This window comes from Mus pahari, chromosome 13, assembly GCF_900095145.1.
Source record: "Mus pahari chromosome 13, PAHARI_EIJ_v1.1, whole genome shotgun sequence".
Classification (NCBI taxonomy): Eukaryota; Metazoa; Chordata; class Mammalia; order Rodentia; family Muridae; genus Mus; species Mus pahari.
In genome coordinates, this window is record NC_034602.1 from 88,558,005 (window position 1) to 88,575,942 (window position 17,938).

Consider the following 17,938-nt stretch of genomic DNA (forward strand, 5'->3'; position numbering starts at 1 on the left):
AGGCTAGGAACCTCTTGGGTTGCCTGCCTAGTTGCATGTGGGCGACGCTGTCCAAGGTAGCAAGTCTTCAAGAATTTTATCAGCTCACCATCTGCCTGTGACACAGAGCCTGTCTCTTTGGACCATTCGACAGAAAGACACTGCACCATACAAAGCTGACAAAATTTAAATTAGTCAAAATTAAAGATTAGCCCACAACAGGCCTGGTGGTGGATACCATTAGTGTGGGGAGCCAGCTCTCCAACTCTTTGACAGTATATAAGCAGTTCAGATGATGTAGGAACACAAGAGTGGTTATAGCCAGTAAAACTTTATAGTATTTTGCTGGCCTATGCCATTAGATAGTCAGATGTCCTAAGATAAAACTAACTTGCATAATATACCTTCTAACCCAGAGAGGCAATGGTTTAATTGAGGGGAGGAGGGAAACAGGCAGTGGGGACTGAAGCTGAAGAGAGACTGCAGCCTAAGCTGGGAGTCACGCTGAGAGAGCCTGGCCAACAGGATGTCAAGAACTCGTGTACAATAGCCAGGGTCTGAAAGCAGAAAGACGCCACATCCTTCTGTGGTGACTATACTCCAAGAAATAAATCATGTGACACCCAAAGGCTTTGTCTAGCTTTTAGAAACCATTACCACCTAGAAGAATTCTCTTCAATTTTCCATGTGGAAAAAATGATTTAAAAAATTCACGTTATTAATTAAAAAAATGATAGGGAGAGAAAGAATTATCCAGAGGGAATGGGGCAACAGCTTGGTCATCATGAGCTTGGCACGCAAGCTGAGAACTCGAGTTCAGACCCTCTGCAGCCATGTGGAAGCCAGGCATGCAGATCTGTACTTCAGAGCTTGAAGAGCAGAGATGACAGGATGCATGCAGCCTGCTGTCTAGCTGGACTAGTCTAAAGATGAATGTTGGGTTCGGTGAGTGACCCTGTCCCCAAAAACAAAAATGAAGAACAAATGAAGACATCTGACATTGACCTCTGAGCTTTACATGTTTGCACGCATACACATGCATGCATGTACACACACACACTAGCATGCACACACATGTCTACATGAACACACGTTTGTATGCATACACATGCATGTATGCACATACTTGTATGCACACATGCATGCACACACATGCTTACATGAACACACACTTGCATGCCTACACATGGATGCTTGCACACACTTGCTTGCATGCACACACAATCATACACCCCACATTCTCCCACAAATAGTTATTCTGAGCCAGGGGCCATACTTCAAGTGCCACTATAGCTAATAAGAAGCCACATTTCTGGATTCTGTTTATGACTTTGCAAGGAGAAACTGGCTTTGTTTAAGTGCCTGATCTTTTAAAAAAAAAAATCACAACTTGCCCCTATTGGATCATAACTGGGTCTGCTCTGCAATCCAGTTAATGGATAAATTTTCTCTTTAGTTCTACAAGCCTAGATATACAATCAAAATTACAGTATGAAATGGCAACCTACTCCTCTCCATGTAAATCAATTTTTATGCTACATATAAGCTGAAATTAAAAGGGAGAAATACCAATCAAAATGTCACAGGGAAGATAATCACCTTTTAAAAGACCAATTGCATTAGCCGCTAACGTTACAAGGATATAAATATAATTCTTGCAGCCACTGTGCTGCCATCGACAAGAATGGCAAAATGTTAGATTTTGATGTGGAGGGCATGTGGGAACACAGTCATAAAAGTCTTTATGTTTCTGTCTAAACCACTTGGCGAAACTGGGCCTAGATGTTTTGTGATACACTTCCACGAGGAACTCTAAGAAAGCTGCCTCACAGAGTCACATTTTAACAGACAAATACTTCTAAACTCACACAACCAATACTACCACTTCCACTGCTATACAATGATACCCCCCATTTTGCTTTTTTATTTCATGTGTGTAAGTGTTTTGCCCATGGGTACCCCGTGCTTGTGCCTGTTGTGTACAGAAATCAGAAGAGGATATCAGAACCCAAACTGGAGTTCCAGGTGGTTGTGAGCCACCATGTGGGTGCTAGGAATCAAACCCTGGTCCTCTGCAACAACAACAAGCGCACTAAACTACGAAGTCATCCCTCCAGCCCAATATCACCATTTCCTTACGATTTTATTCACTTATGAGTTGACAGAAGGAACACAGTTTGAAGACTCTGATTGACAAGTACAGGTTCGACAGAGTGTAACACCCATTACAGAAAGCCAGTTTTAACTTCCAAGTAATGCCATCTAAAAAACATTTGTCAGTTAGCTCACCACAATTATGAAAAAAAAAAAAACCAAAACAGAACAAATCTAATTAAAATGTTTAATTTTGCCATGTGCTTATAATTTCCGCATATAAAAAGAGGATCTGGAATCCTGGCTTATCTTTCATATTGATACATAAAGGGTTCAAGAGAAACCTGGGAGAAGTGGCTCTAGGGGAAGGGAGGTGCTGAGGGAACTGGGAGGAGTGCATGGAGGGAAACTGCAGTCGGGATGTAGTGTATGAGAGATGAATAATATACACACATGTACATCTATACGTATATATACATATCCACATACATGTACATGTACTCATATATACATATACTTCAAAGCCATCCTGGACTACATGGGACTTTTTTTAAAAAAAAACACACAAAATGCTTTCTTAAAAAATAGTATTTGGTGAGGGGTTGCAGAGATGGCTCGGTCTCCCACAGGTTTACTGGAAAGTAGGCTGTGTCTCCAAGCTCTGTCTGGAGACATTTACATCTACAGTCAGTTCATTATCACTATCATTCATTATGAACGCTTTGGCGTGAGACAATGCCATTTCAACAACAGGCTAATTTCCTCTCCTGTCATAGCTAAGCATGATTACTCCTTAGGCATTGTCTACATGGCTTTCAGTGTTTTTTCAAAGACAATTCTTCAAGTCTCTTTCTGTTCCAGAGGCAGCAAAGTCTATCACTGCCCACAGAGACAGAAAATTCTGGAGCCTCGAACAAAGTCTGAATATTTTATAGATTTTTTTTTTTTGTATGTTACACGCAGCCTCTGGACTTTTAACAGAAGGAAATTTAGCATGACAGCATGCTTAGGCCTCTCCTACCTGGCAAGGTCTCTGGATGAGTGATCACTTGTATTTAGCCTGGTCTTTAAGGAAAACTGGAATCTGCTTGTAGATTACAGTGTGGGCAGAGGGAAGGCTTTCCAGTTTCAAATTTAAGACCTCCTAAGATACTGGTGTTTATGCCTTTATTTATATTGAACTATTTATTTTCCAGCTGTGGTGCTGGGGGTAAATTCAGGGCCTCTCCAACACTAGGTAACCTCTACCACTGGGCCGGCCTCCATTCGCTGTATTAGGAAATGCGGAGAGGCATTCACAAATAAGGAGTGATTTTTGAAAAGAAAGTGCAGGTGATTGTATGCAGTGGGGTGTTTGGAGATGGACCTGTTAGAGTGTTTCTCATTTGCTTGCTGCAAACCAGAATGCAGAAGTTAGGGCGTGTAGGCGGGAAAGGAACCACTTCTGGAGATGTGCTCTGCAGGCAGTCTCCATGATGCGCAGGTTCTTTAGGTACCGGGGTCGTCGTACCGGGGCTGCCTCACGACGGCTGGCAGCAGCGAGGTCTCTGCAGTGTACAACTGTGGTGACTCTCCCCTCACATCAGGCTCTGTCTCATGCAGAAAATCACTGCTTGTCGGTTGACCTCTGCACAAGGGCATTGGCGCACCGTGTCTATGAGGGTCACAGGTCTACAGATGCCCATCTGTGTATGTGACTATCAAATATGGGGCGCAGTGTGATTGAATATACAGCATGTCTCCAGACTGATTGCTTTCCTTACCAAATAAGATAGATGTAGGCATTGTGGGGAAACAGAATTCCCCCATCAAGGGAAAACCAGGACCACTCACGTGGGGCACTTGGTATGGAGTTACTGTTAAGCACTAGTTACTGCTAGAGGTGACATATGTCTCCCATCAGTGTTTCTCAGAGGGGTCTCAAGAGGGACTTTCACAGGCAGGACGTTGGATCTGAACCAGGATACACATATGCCCAACAATGACTACAGGCAATGAACACACATACACTGCAGTACGCAGATGAACTAGGCTGTGCAGCAAAGATTTAAGCCCAGAGGTCCTGTGTCTCTGGTACTCAAACCACTTCTGCCCACTTCCTTGTGGCCTGGTCATTATTATACACCGAGGAAAGAAAAACTGTCATCGGGAACGATGCACAGGCAGTTTTATGACTCTGTTTCAGAAGGAAAAGGATGGTCCTCATCTTCTAATTGATTTTAAGATCCAAGACAAGCAGTATGAAAAACACCATGATGTATGAAAACACTAACAATGTTTTCTTTTTTAATTAAAGCTAAATAAACACATTACTTTATTTCAGAGGGTACTGGAATTATATGGAGTATTCATTAAATTTATTTAAGCATCCCATCACCTAATGGGATAATCATGAGAAAGCAGCCTGCCTAGACTGTTAATACTTTCAAGGCACAAATACCTTAGGGCTATTTTAACCTAACTCTAATATATCTCAACATACTCAATAATCTCTAAATAACTGGCTGAAGGGTAGTGACTTCCCAGAGACTGGGACCCTTCCGTTTTCCCCTGCAGAGAGGATCTTATGTCTCTGGACTGGGTGAGGGCCACCCATTCAAGAAAGGTGAGAGGCAATATCTTGTGAAATCTAATTAAAAATGTGCTGTCTCTGGCATCAAAATAACGGTTTTTAACCAAAGCAAGTTAGTTTAAAAATGGAAGCTCTCCAGTAGAAGCTTACTCAAACCCTGCTTCACTAAAAAGGATAGTAGGCGGTATTTTAAGTGAATTTGGTAAACGCTACAGGCAGTGTGGAGCCGTGGGGGCGGGGCGGGGCGGGGCGGGGTGTCCAGATTGAAGCTCCAGAGAAAACCAGACTTGGAGGGATACAGAGTAAAGACTTCGGCCCTCGGCTGTCCCGGGAGCAGCTCGTGTGCCGTCTGTCTCAGGGCTGACAGTGTGAGATGAAGGGTACAGGTAGGCATAGCCATAACCCTCCCTCCCTTTCTCCAAATATCGCCCCTTTGGCTTGAGAATTTAGCTAGAGCAGAAGCCAACATAGAATGACCGATGAGCTACAGTGTGCACAAGGGCAGATAACGCTCCTCTGTGAGCGCCCACCCGAACACAGTTCCCAACAACTTGGACCGACGACTATGTTTGTGAGTGGCAGAGACAGAGAGTTAAAAAGCCGACTGTTTTTAGAGTAGACAAGAACTCTAGCATGAATGCAAGTGTCTTTCTATAAAACATGATTCCCGAGTTAAATCCTGGCAGTATAATGCAAATTTCTACTTCTTCCTAATTAAGGGATAATTGCCATCAGATGTATCCCTATCAGAAATGAGTGGTGGGAATTCAGAGATGCACCGCCTAACATGGTAGCCACTATCTCTATGTGGCAATTTAAGTTAATTAAAGTTAAATAAAATTTAAAATCTGTTCCACAATTGTACTGGCCACATTTCAACAGCCTCATGTTAAAGTTTATGGTTATCATATAAGGCAGATTTATAGACTATTCCCATCAATGTAGAAAGTTCTACTTGGTAATACTGAGCTACAAGAGAATATATATATATTTAACATATATATACATATTAAAAAGGAAACTTTATTTCCTACTTGGTAGAAGAGCCATTCCTTGCCTAACCTGCTAGAGCTGCCTTGATTCAGAACAACATGGGGCTGAGTGTGACCACCAAAGCTTCTATCATCTCCCATCGTCCCAACTGTCCTGTCTGAAATCCCTCTCGGTTAAGTATTTCCACTCTGGGCTGGGAGAGGCTCAGCCTATAAAGTGCTTGGCATGTAAACGTTAGGACCTGAGTTTGGACCCTCTGTTACTCATGTTAAATGGAGAGCATGGTGTTGGGTGCCTATAACCCCAGGCTTTGGTAGGGGAGGGAGGCAGGTAGACCGCTTGAGACTCTTTGGGCCAGTCTGACTGAATCAATCGGCTCCAAGTTCACTGAGAGGATCTGCCTCAAAAAGTAAAAGTGGAGAGAGATGAAGGAAAGACGTGCAGTGTTGACCTCAGGCCTCCACACGCGCATGCATGTACACACATGTGCACAGCACACCCATACATACCCAACACATACAATGGCATAGTAACAATAGGTGCTTGGGCCTGGCAAGGCCAACCTTGTTACTGCTGAGTCCCGAGTCTGATACTACAGGTTCCTCCAGGAACAGGAAGAGTGGCAGATAAAACTTTATCTTCTCCGTATCCTTTGGCTTAATAGGCCCCTGAAATGATCTCAAAGGGCCAGAGTACAGCGATACAAAGGTGTCCAGACTGCCTGCTCGTCTGACCATGAACCATGGAAGCACTAAGCACAGGAAAACCAAGAACAGCACAACTGAACACAGAGTCACTGCAAGGTGACAAAGTGACAGCAGGCAGTAACCAAGGCCAACAGACAGCATTGCTGTGTCCAGGAAAAATGCGGACCCTCTAGAGAGATCTACCTCCCTCGCAGAACATTGGACAAGAAACACGGATTAAGGAATCACTATCAAGATATTATAATGGGAATTTAAGTAAACCAAACAGACTTTATTCAGATCGCAATAAGCATGCGTTTTTTTCCCAAACTATTTGCTTGACCAGTGTCATAACATCTGTCAATTATTACTAACACTAGTGAAACTTCCTTACCCTTTTATTTACTATATATCCAGTTTGTCAGCTTCCAACTTGGGAGGCTTGCAAAAAACATTTAAGTAATTTGTACATCAAGGGCAAACCATTAAAATTCCCATGCTTATGCCAAGAAAATTAAATTCACACTTCTAGCTCATTAAGAGATGATGGTTGCCGGGCGTGGCGCACACATTTAATCCCTCAGAGGCAGAGGCAGGTGGATCTCTGCGAATTCCAGGCCAGCCTGGTCTATACAGTAAGTTCCAGGACAGCCAGAGCTACGTAATAGAGAGATCTTGTCTCAGGTGGGTCAGTAGTGGGGTGAGTGGGGAGGGAGGGAGGGAGGGAAGGAGACAGAGACAAAGAAAAGGGGGGAGCAGAGGGAGACTGAGAAGGAGGGAAGGAAGCAAAGAGAGGGGGAGAGCGCGTGAGCTCGTGCACAGCCATGGTTACTTTGGAAGCAGGGTTCTCTCCAGGATGCGTGTAAGAAAAAGTTCGGTATCTGATGCAAGTTGAGATTGTAAAATTATTCACTTTGCATCTATTAACGTGTATGTGCCTAACGGTCTACCCTCAACCTGGGACATTTTATGTGGGTCAACTTACTAACTGCTACCACGAACTTCATACATTCACATTCGCCTACCCCTTTTTATTAACTGCAGCCCAGAATGGAGTTACAGTCGTGCATTATTAAAAATCTGTCTTCGATTCAAGCAGAGAATTGAAGAAGTGGAAACTAATATTGCCCTTTCAGCTGTGTTACTGTAATAGATCTAAGAAGCGCTTTATTCTGTCTTGCTTTTTAAATGCATCCGTGCATTTCGGTTCCCTATCAGGACCATGTATGTAGGAGGTCAGCCTGGGATCGCCCAGGGGGGTTGGCTGGCTTCCATTCACCTGGGCTCTGTTCTCACGTTGGCAATCACCACCCTGGCTCAGCCCTGAAAGACCTGGTCGGAAAAACCGCGGCCAAAAGACCAGCAAAGTGCTTAGGGTATAATAAAGTTCCATGGGGGTTAGGGGTGGACAGAGAGGGATGAATGGGGGTGGGTTGGGGGTGGGAAGGAACATGAATTTCAGCTGGGAAACCCCTTAATCCCTCTTTGATTCATTTAAGGAGGGGGAAAACCACTCAGCGAAGGCTCTCTCCATAACCCAAGGATGTCGACTTTTGAAAATTATTATGACCGTGGATAACCAGAGCGCCTCGTGCACCGCGACCCGTACCCCACCCCCGCACTCCCCCTGGTTCAGCCCGAAATCCTGGATTCTTCCCAGGAACGCGCGCCCAGCAGGGCGGCCGCGGAGATGCGCTCAGGGCACCGCAAGTTAGCGCCCGCGGTCGGCGGACTCGGTTCCGCCGCTCCTCCCCGGACCCCACCCGCGGCGGTGGGACACCTGTCACCGGGCGGGGCGGGGGCCGCAGGCGACACTGCGGCGGCGGCGAGCGGGACGGGCGCGCCGCGGAGCCGCACCGCCCGCCTCGGGCTCCGGAGCACGCGCTCGGGGGCTGGGGAGGCACCCGGGTGGGGTCCCCGCGGGGTCGGGAGCGGGGCGAACCGGGCATCCGGGGCCAGGGGCGGAGGAGGGCGCCGCGCCTACCTGCTCCGGGCGGCGGCGGCTCGCGGGCCGTGACCTGCGGCGGCAGCGGCGGCGGTGGCGGTGGCAGTCGCGGTGGGGAGGGCGCTTCCTTCAGGAAGGGGTGGGATCTGCCCGCCCGCCCCCTCCCGCCGCAGCGCGGCCCGTCCCCGACTTACTCCGGGGTCCCCGTCGCGGGGCTTCGGGTGGACGGCGGAGCCCTGAGGTCCCGGCTTGTACCTCCCCCGTCCCCGGGTCCCTCACAGTCACCCGGGGCTGCGGCTGCGGGCGGACGGTCCAATCGCCTCCTTCCTAAGCCAAGGTGGACGCGCTTGCCTGGCGCTCCTCACCCAACAAAAGGCAGGACGGGATCCGGGATCCTCCGCCTGCTGGTTATTTATTCCTGACCTGTTGTAACCTTCTTACCGGCTTCCTTCTGTCCACACACCTAGGGCTTTGCACACAGCAGTTAAAATTCACTTTCAGGCCCTCTAGCCCAGCGTAGTTCTCCGCCACCCGCTGCCCTCCCGTGGTTTTCTTTCATCTTACTGAGCAGACACAGGGCTAACTTCTAATCCTGATAATGGATGGAGGACTTCAAGGCCGCTCCCCTACAGCCAAACTCGCTCATCACCCCCCCCTTGTGTGTGTGTGTGTGTGTGTGTGTGTGTGGTTATAAAACACTACTCAGCATTTTAGTAGCACCTCCCCCCCCATAACTTTTGCCACTGCACTGACCCCTAAGCAACACAGCCCCGTATCTTAGATTCTTGATTAACTTACTTGACCGGCCTGCTATGCCTGGTAGGGTCGCCTGGATCAATCTACCACACCCATCTATTTAAAACCACTGCCTCTCAAAGCACAAGTTTCTAAGCTCCCTCCTCAACTCAACCTGTACAAAATCTCTGCCACTGGCTTCTAGAATGCTCTCTTCTCCATGGCGCTTGTCATTGTCTACGCATGCGTTGATTTTTGGCCACTGTTTTGTTCTGACTACTGGACTGTTTGATTCTTGAGGTCTTATGGCTTTTGGTTTACCATATATTAAGGAATGGGACTATTATTTATTCAATTAAGTTAATTCAAAAGTTAATTCTGGTATAGAATCCCTTGAAAGCACACGCTGAGTGGTGAGGGACGTTTTCTGAAGAGAGTTAACTGGTTTTTTCAGACTCTCCAGGTAGCCTGTGAGGTTAAAAATTGCTTGAGGCCCAGTCTGAGCCCCAGGTCTAAGGATTATACTCCTACTTCTTGTCCCCTTTTGGGATGCCCGGACTGGCTATTAAGACTGCATTGGAACCATGAGTTAATCTGGTATGCACGGGGTTGGGGGTGGGGTACCACTGATCGCTGCTGCTGCTGCTGCTGCTGCTGCTGCTATGAGTTATGAACACAACGTCACTGGGAGTTTGGGGCCTGGGGTGGGAGATGTTAATAGAACGCCAATGTGTACATTTTTATAACTGTCTGACCAAGATAGGAGAGGAAAAGAGTAAGCTGACCCTGGAAGAGTAGTTAGAGAATCCCTGAGAGGTTCCCCCCTGCCCCCCCTTCAGCCTCCCAAGTGCTGGCGAGATTCCTGGTGTGCTCTGCCCCATCTACCTCGGTCGCTCACCTCTGTTTAAGTTGACTACAAGAGTCCTCTAGACTTTTTTTTTTCCTGATTCACTCTTTTAAAAAGCCATTTATTTTTAATTACGTGTCTATTAGAGCGCCTGTGCACGTGAGTGTAGCAGCCTTTGGAACCCAAGGCATCCATAAACCCCTAGCCTCAGAACTGGAGGCATGGAGGGTTGTGATCCGCCTGATATGGAGCTGGGGACTGAACCTGGGCCCTTCTCTAGAGCAGCCCTGAACGGCTGAGCCTTCTCTCCACCCCCTCTAGTTTATTCGTCTGTGTGTATGCACATGTGCGTGGGTGCATGTGTGCATGCCTGAGATGGGGGTTGATCCTAGGGCTTGCTAGGCAGAGGCTCCACCATGGAGCTACATTCACAGACTCCTGTTTTATATCATCTAGATCCAGCCAAAGTGGTTCTTTTTTTTTTTTTTTTTTTCCAATTTTTATTAGGTATTTACTTCATTTACATTTTAAATGCTATCCCCAAAGTCCCCTATACCCTCCCCCACCCGGCTCCCCTACCCACCCACTCCCCCTTCTTGACCCTGGCATTCCCCTGTGCTGGGGCATATAAAGTTTGCAAGACCAAGGGGCCTCTCTTTCCAATGATGGCCGATTAGGCCATCTTCTGCTACATATGCAGCTAGAGACACGAGCTCAGGGGGTACTGGTTAGTTCATATTGTTGTTCCACCTATAGGGTTGCAGACCCCTTCAGCTCCTTGGGTACTTTCTCTAGGGTTCCTCTTAATTTGCATATGAGACTCACCCAAGGGAACTTAAAAAGAAGCACCAAGGCCCATCCTAGCTCCCTGGAGTCTGTGTGTGTGTGTGTGTGTGTGTGTGTGTGCATGTGGGTGATGGTAGTGGTGTGTGTGTGTGTGTGTTGGGGGTGGGATGTTTGAGACAAAGTCTCATGTAGCCTCAGCTGGGTTAGAACTCACTTCATTCTATAGCAAGGCTGGCCTTACATCCCTGCCTCCACCTCCTGAGTGGTGGGATTATTGGCAGCTTTGCGTCCTCTTTTAGAGAGGTTCATGTCACAGTCAATATTGATTGTCAACTCAAAGAATCTAGACTCATCTCCGAGACCAACCTCTGGGCATGCCTGTGAGAGATTTTCTAGGTTAGCCTCCAGGAATGTCTGTAGGGATTATTTAGGTTAAGTTAGTTGAATGGAGGTGGCTCCGGTTTATGGACTGAATGAGACCTGCGTGTCTCATCCATCTCTCTCTGCTTCCTGACTACGGATACAATGTGCCATCTACCTCAGGTTTCTGCTGACACAGCCTCTCACCACCATGGGCTCTACGCTGAAACTGTAAGGCAAAGTAAATCCATTGCTCCTCAAGCTGCTTTGCAGGTTTTTGTTTTGTTTGCAATAAGGAGAAAACCAACACAACCCTGTTGTGCAGTTGTGAGGCTTCTCCTCAGAGAACAAACATCTGTTTACCATCAGCAGGCTGAAGGAAGGAGTCTGAGTTGCACTTGGTAAAGCAGGGAGTTTATTGGACTTCCTTACAGAGCATGAATGCGGGACTACTGCCAGGAGCCAGAATCACTCAAAGACAGTTGCATCACTAAAACAAAAAAGCCCACCCCAGTGTGGTCAGTACAAATACTGTGCTCTGATAGGGGTAGGATGTAGCAAAGGCTCCAGGCTGTGATGGGCACCAGTGGCCAGAAATGGACGCTGGGAACCTCTGGGTACACCCCCACTTCCTCTTTTTACCTCTCCCATACCCATGAGATACCAGCAAAGGGGAAGAGAGGACTGAGATAAGGAATTAACTGAGAACCCTTCTCAGTTTGGTGAACTTTCCTCTGATTGGTTTCTATTTTCACCTATTTTGCATACATACAGCTAGCCAGTGAGGACCTTCCTGAACCTATTAAAAACCCCTAGACCTACTCTCTTCAATGGCGATCACTCTCTCTTTTTAAATAAATTTTATTATAAGAGAACTTACAAATAGACAAAAGGACCACTCACCAAAATTAACCAAACACCAAGTCTATGCAACTTAATGACTCTATATAGTTAGAATAGGCATTCCAAGTACAAGCTATATACCGTCACGTTACATTTTGCGCTTTCTGTATTAAATACATTTTCTGCATGTATCCAAGGAGCAAACACAGGCAGTGGACATGACCTGTGAAAGAGGATTTAAAGCTAGTGTTTTTCTGGTTCTAATTCTGTCAGGGAGGTTTTGGTGTTGGTGGTAAACATTCCCAGTCTCCTCGCGGCTGCTGCTGCTGCTGCTACCCAGCTAGAGCTTTCTCTTTCTCTTTGGTTAATAAATCCTTATTCTGCTCACTCTTCTCTGTTCCTTATTCTTATAGGTCAGGAAAGGAGAAGTATGCAGAGAGGAAAATCGGTGGCAGTTCCCCAGACAGAGGGGGATCCCCCTTCGCAGTCATGACTGTTACCTGTTATTCCTTATATAAGGAGGGGGGCTTAGGAATCTAGTCATAGCTTTCTGAGACTTGCAAGTTTTGTTTACTTTCTGGCACACCAACTTCCCTCTCCCTCCAGGAGTAGAAAATCATTACCCCACAGGCACACACTAGGCTTTGGAAGCAGGCCACAGCTTGCAGTCACTCGTCCCAGCTTTCACATATTGGAGGTCATAAGGACATACATGTGTGCCACCATGCCTGGTTTGTGGTTTTTAGATTTATGTTATGTGTATGAGTGCTTTGCCTGTATGCAAGCCTGGTGTCCGAGGAAGCCAGAAGAGGGTGTTGGCGCCCCTGGAACTGGACATGCAGATGATTGTGAGCAATTATGTGAGTGTTGGGAACCAACCGCCCCGCACCCCCCTCCGTGCTCCTAACGCCGGCCGCCTCTCCAGCCCCAGGGCATTTTGATGAAGAACCAGCTATGGTTTTTGATATGGTTGTGAGAGTCACAGCGTTTTGGGGGGAAAGTTCCAGTTTATGAGAGTTCCTTCCTCGGCTCTCTGTAGCAGAGTTGACAAAGCTTGCTCTGCTCATGCTTTTCGGTTCACTCAGTGCTCCGCCCACTTTTGCTTTAGAGACCGACTTGAGTTTATGAAGAAGGTAGGCTCAGTTCCAACTGCTATCAGGACTCCATCATTGCCTCTTTTGTCTCCAAAATGTCCATAGAGATCAACCCAGAGTGGAGTGAGTCACAGTCCTGACAGTGATGTTGACAGTGTAGAAGGATATGTTAAAATGCTGGCTACAGAGAAGAACTCGTTGCTATAAGCAGATTCCGTTATCATTTATGAGACTATGCTCTATGGTTCAAGAGAGCTGGAGACAAAATACACTCTTGATTCTGCCTTTATCTATCTTTAACTGACATTCCAATCATTAAAATCTGCTGTCTGTTATGCACTCGGTATGGCCATAGACATTAAATCTGTACATGACTAAGTCAGGGCATTGTGGCTCATAACTTAACAGCAGTATTTCGAAGGTAAAATGGGGGTGAGAGGAATTGCAAGTTCAAGGCCAGCCTGGAATCCATAGTAAGACTCTATCTCAAAAAATAAAAATATTCGAGAAGGGGGCAAGATTTGGCACATAAATAAGTAAAGTAACTAATTAAAAAACAACATTAACATCCCAGACTTGGTTATCTCTTAGCGCATGTGAGATTCATCTTGTGCCTTCAAGCGACTTATTGATGGAGTTCTAAAACACTTGATGCTGTAAGGAAAGGGCCAAGCACAGAGTTACAGACCAAGGGTGGCAGGAAGGTGGCTGTAGGCCGATTTGTGGTATATGCCAGCCACAGGCTCTATCAGGAAGAATGGGGACAGTATCCTATAGGGCCATGACAAGGCATTGTGATTGTGGCACCATCTTGCTCCATAGCGCTGCTGTCTGGCCTCTGCTGACCTGCACAGGGTTCACCTGACTGAGCAAGGGTGTTGGCTTTTCCGATATAAGTGAATTCTAATGCACACCATGGCTGAACACTTAGAACTCAAAGGAAACTATTCTCTTGAGCATTTTCTTTCTCAAGGGCAGCCAGTTTGTTATTGTTTATGACTCAAATCACTTCCCTTATTTATTTGAAACATCAGACTTGCACAGCTCATAAATAACACTCCTGGAGACTCTGGCAATCCTTGCTGTTGGTGAAACCTCAATGAATCCCATTATGATAAAAACCCCTGCATAATAAAATTATAGTTAGCTCTCATCCGACAACCGGAAACCCAGAAGCTGCGCAAAGTTTATAGAAATGACATTCAATCTGCTTGCTGAAGAACCCCTTAGTTGGATAGGATGGCATATCCCTGTAATTGTAGCACCTGAGAAGCTGAGGCAGGAGGATTGCCTGCACTGGGAGGCTAGTCTGGTCTACACGTTGTGACTTAAGCTAGCCAGGTACTCTGTCTTAAAGAAGGACCCTGCCCCCACCACAGTTGCCAACAAAACAACAATAAGAAAAAACAGAAGAAAGAAAGAGAAAAGAACAGAACAGAAAAATAGAAAGAAAGGAAGAAAGAGAAGAAGAAGAGGAAGAAGAAGAAGAAGAAGAAGAAGAAGAAGAAGAAGAAGAAGAAGAAGAAGAAGAAGAAGAAGAAGAAGAAGAGGAAGAGGAAGAGGAAGAGGNAAGAAGAAGAAGAAGAAGAAGAAGAAGAAGAAGAAGAAGAAGAAGAAGAAGAAGAAGAAGAAGAAGAAGAAGAAGAAGAAGAAGAAAAGAAGAAGAAGAAGAAGAAGAAGAAGAAGAAGAAGAAGAAGAAGAAGAAGAAGAAGAAGAAGAAGAAGAAGAAGAAAAGAAGAAGAAGAAGAAGAAGAAGAAGAAGAAGAAGAGGAGGCCTGGAAGTTGTGATTGGAAGAGGGGATACTCTGGTACCGAGATGTTAAGTAGATGCTTCCTGTGTATTCAGTGTCCCCCATTCTGCAGGGTCCCCCTCCCTGATGATGTCAACACTCTAACCAAACCCAGTGCTATACATCACCAGGGAGGATTTGCAAGAGCTATGGGAGCTGTGCAATGTCTCTCTTACCTTATCTATGTAGATTCGGGCAGGGCTGCTGAGCACAAGGGAAGGTCTCTGTAGACAGAGCTCTGAGGGGTGGGCCCCCCCTTTGTTCCCACAGCAGGAAGCCAGGGCAGCTTGTCTCTGCCTCTGGTATGAAAGACTTCAGGCAGACTTCTCACACAGCATAGCGTGTGCTCCTTGTACTCTAGCCTGTACGCCTTGTACAGACTACGGTGCGGCTCAGGTCAGAGAATTCAAAATTGACCCCCCCCCCAAAAAAAAAGTAAGCTTGCATATCAATGGGGGAAGCAATTTAGTCCCACAGAAAGTGCCACAGTGTGGGATTGAGATCCCACTCAACGACTGAGTGACCTCAGCAGAAAGAGGCACAGCATTTACCCATGTCCAGGGCTGGAGGTGGGAGGGCAGAGCTAAAGCCACCAGTGGGGTGGGGGGGGCAGGGTGGGAGACATGGTCCTATGGTATCAAAGGATCTTGGGTGGTCAGCACCTGCCAGTGGGCACCAGCGAGAAGCAGAATTCTGACAAGCCCAAGAAAGTGCCAGGAGACAGGAGGTAAACAGGGCCATGGGCAGGAGCATCCTGCATGCAAGCAGTCCCAAACCTTACTTCCTTAGCTCTCTTCCCCCACTCCTTCCTGGAGGAGCTGGCCAGCCTAGGGCAGGGAGAAGTGCCAGGTAGGAAGAAACATGGGGTGCCTACATCACTCCCTTTCCCACTGGGGGCGGGTTTTGTTATTATCCTGTACCAGACATATTAATTACTGAAATGCCCCCCCCCTTTGGCTAAATGTAACCACTGACTTGTTTAGCTCTTGAAAGGGGCCTCTAAAGGAACATGTCCTGTGCCTTCATTAATCAGGAGGTAGAAAAACAAACCAAAACAAACCAGTTTATAGGGTAGTTCTGAACAGGGTAGGTGGGAAAGAATTCAACTGTTTAGGAGTTTACCCATGTGCCTACTATACCACCAGCCTTAAGGCATTCCACATCATACCATGAGCCTCTGAGGCTGTCTCCTCTAGGCCTTGAATGATAAAGAAGTGACGTGTGTCACAAAATCCCCCTTTTGCGGGTGTATGATAATTTAGGATTTCCAGCAAAGATGTTGCAAGCATATTGGATGCAAAGAACTGGACTTGTAAATATAAGCCTAACTGTCTAGTAAACAAATACTCTTCTTCTCTAATAGGCCAGATTAGGAGACCATCAAGGTCTTTGTCAGCCAGAAAAATATATTTCAAAGAAGCAGACCATATGAGAAGGGCCAAATTTCCAGGTTCTCCACCAGACTCAGCCCTCATCCTGCATATCTGACGTGGTGTCTCTCAGTCTTTCCTAAGATGGGGTTCTGAACAGGGTGGCTGGGACTCTGTCTTCTGCCACAGGCAGACATGGGGCTAGGGCTGATGCGATTGCCACAGTGACAGTCTCCACGCTGTGTGCCCTTTATCACCTGGGAATCCCCACACACCATCCCATATTCTCTTGAGCGCTCATCTCGCTGGTTCCTCTGCTCAGGTGGGAGAGGCTGCGTTGTCCTGAAGCATTTGTGATGCAGTTGCCAGGGAGAACCTCAGGGAAAGGACAGATCCCATGCTGTCAGGTTCGATGTGGTTCCATATTCCCTGTTAACTAGGAGTCTGCTATCAAGAAAGTGCGAAGGGTTTTAATGTCGACCAGTGCTTTATTTGGACGTTTTAGCAACGTGGGCTTCATTTATGTGAGGCATCCATTGTTGACTGGACTTGAAAAAGAAAGCCATTCCAAAGCTAAGGACGAATGATTGTTACGGTACGCTATTCTTTTAAGCCACAAACAGCTACTTTTGAGGGATTTAACGAGCTCTTATTCAGACTTTCAAAGTTCCAGGCAATGGACAGTTGCAGGGTTTGGTTTCCTTACTCTGGGATCTGCTACCCAGGTGCCTCCATCCATCCACATCCACTCTGAGGCCTCACCAGCAGCTAAAGAGTTAATGCTGATCAAGCAGAGCCCTCCTGGGTCTTGCCAGGAGGGGGCGCAGCCAGTGTCTGTTGCTGGTCACCTTTTTGCATTGGCTGCTAAGTGTATTTTAAATATCAACCCTGGATGCTGGTTCCATGAAGATGTTCTCACCCTTTCTGCCCCCCCCCAACACCTTCTGATCCTCTGTAACCCTCTCTCTGTCATGTTCCCCACACCCCTTCTGCTTTGAGAAGATGAGGGCCCCCACTTTACATCCAAACATAAATCTACCATCTGACATTCCTTTTCTCTCCCAGTTCTATGTGTTTGTAACAACCCCTCATTTGAACACAAGGTTCTACGCCCTCGGCCTTACAAAATATATTTCTCGTGTTCTAGAAACACCTTCCATACCCATTTTCCGACTCACACTCCCCATATCTTCTTCACTATCCCATATCTTCTTTCTTTCTATGAGAAATTTCTCAACAGTGTAGGTCTTGAACACTATTCTCCTTCATCTACCCTCTGAGCCAGAAGCCTGGACTCCATCCCTTGAAGATTTACAATTTACCTTGAAGGCACCTTGTTCTGCTGGCTGCTGCCAGTCTCCTACCCCACCTTCCTGTCCTTCAAACTCACTGGTCAGTTGTGCTTGGTTGTGCATGTCTGGAGTCCCAGCACTTGGGAGGCTAACTCAGGAGACTCACAGGCTTGAGGCTCAGCTGGCTACACAGTCCAGTCTTTGACTAAAATGGAGGGGGCAGGGGGAGGGGGAGGAGGAGGAGGAGGAGGAGGAAAAATACCCTTATTGGTTCTTTTGTTCTTTGGCTGTCCTAGAGCCCCTTTTAGCTTCCCCTGCCTCTACATGGGCCATTATACTTTGGTAGAACCTTGAGTTACAGACAGTTCAGAACTATCTGGTTCGAGTGCTGGGAACGAGATGCTGGCTTAAGATCTTAACCACTGAGACACCTGTCCGGGCCAATTTCACTTTAAAAAAGTATGTCATTCCACCAAAATATAATGACACAAATTACTTTGTATGTTAACTAAAATAGCAAAAAACTTAAATTATAAGGTTTTCTATTTTCA

General features: G+C 46.6%; 1 protein-coding gene across 5 annotated transcripts in view; it reads right to left on the reverse strand.

The window, feature by feature from the left end:
* Positions 1–8,848, reverse strand: part of Tmem150c (transmembrane protein 150C) — a 77,668-nt gene extending 68,820 nt beyond the window's left edge. Inside the window, exon 1 of one of the 5 annotated variants that reach the window (XM_029545473.1) lies at positions 8,733–8,846. The gene's annotated coding sequence lies outside the window, so the exon portion shown is untranslated. Of the gene's footprint in view, positions 1–8,308; positions 8,352–8,463; positions 8,612–8,710 lie in introns of those variants that run through there. The other 4 variants (XM_029545470.1, XM_029545472.1, XM_029545471.1 and 1 more) reach the window with 4 other exon arrangements.
* Positions 8,849–17,938: the final 9,090 nt, after the last annotated feature.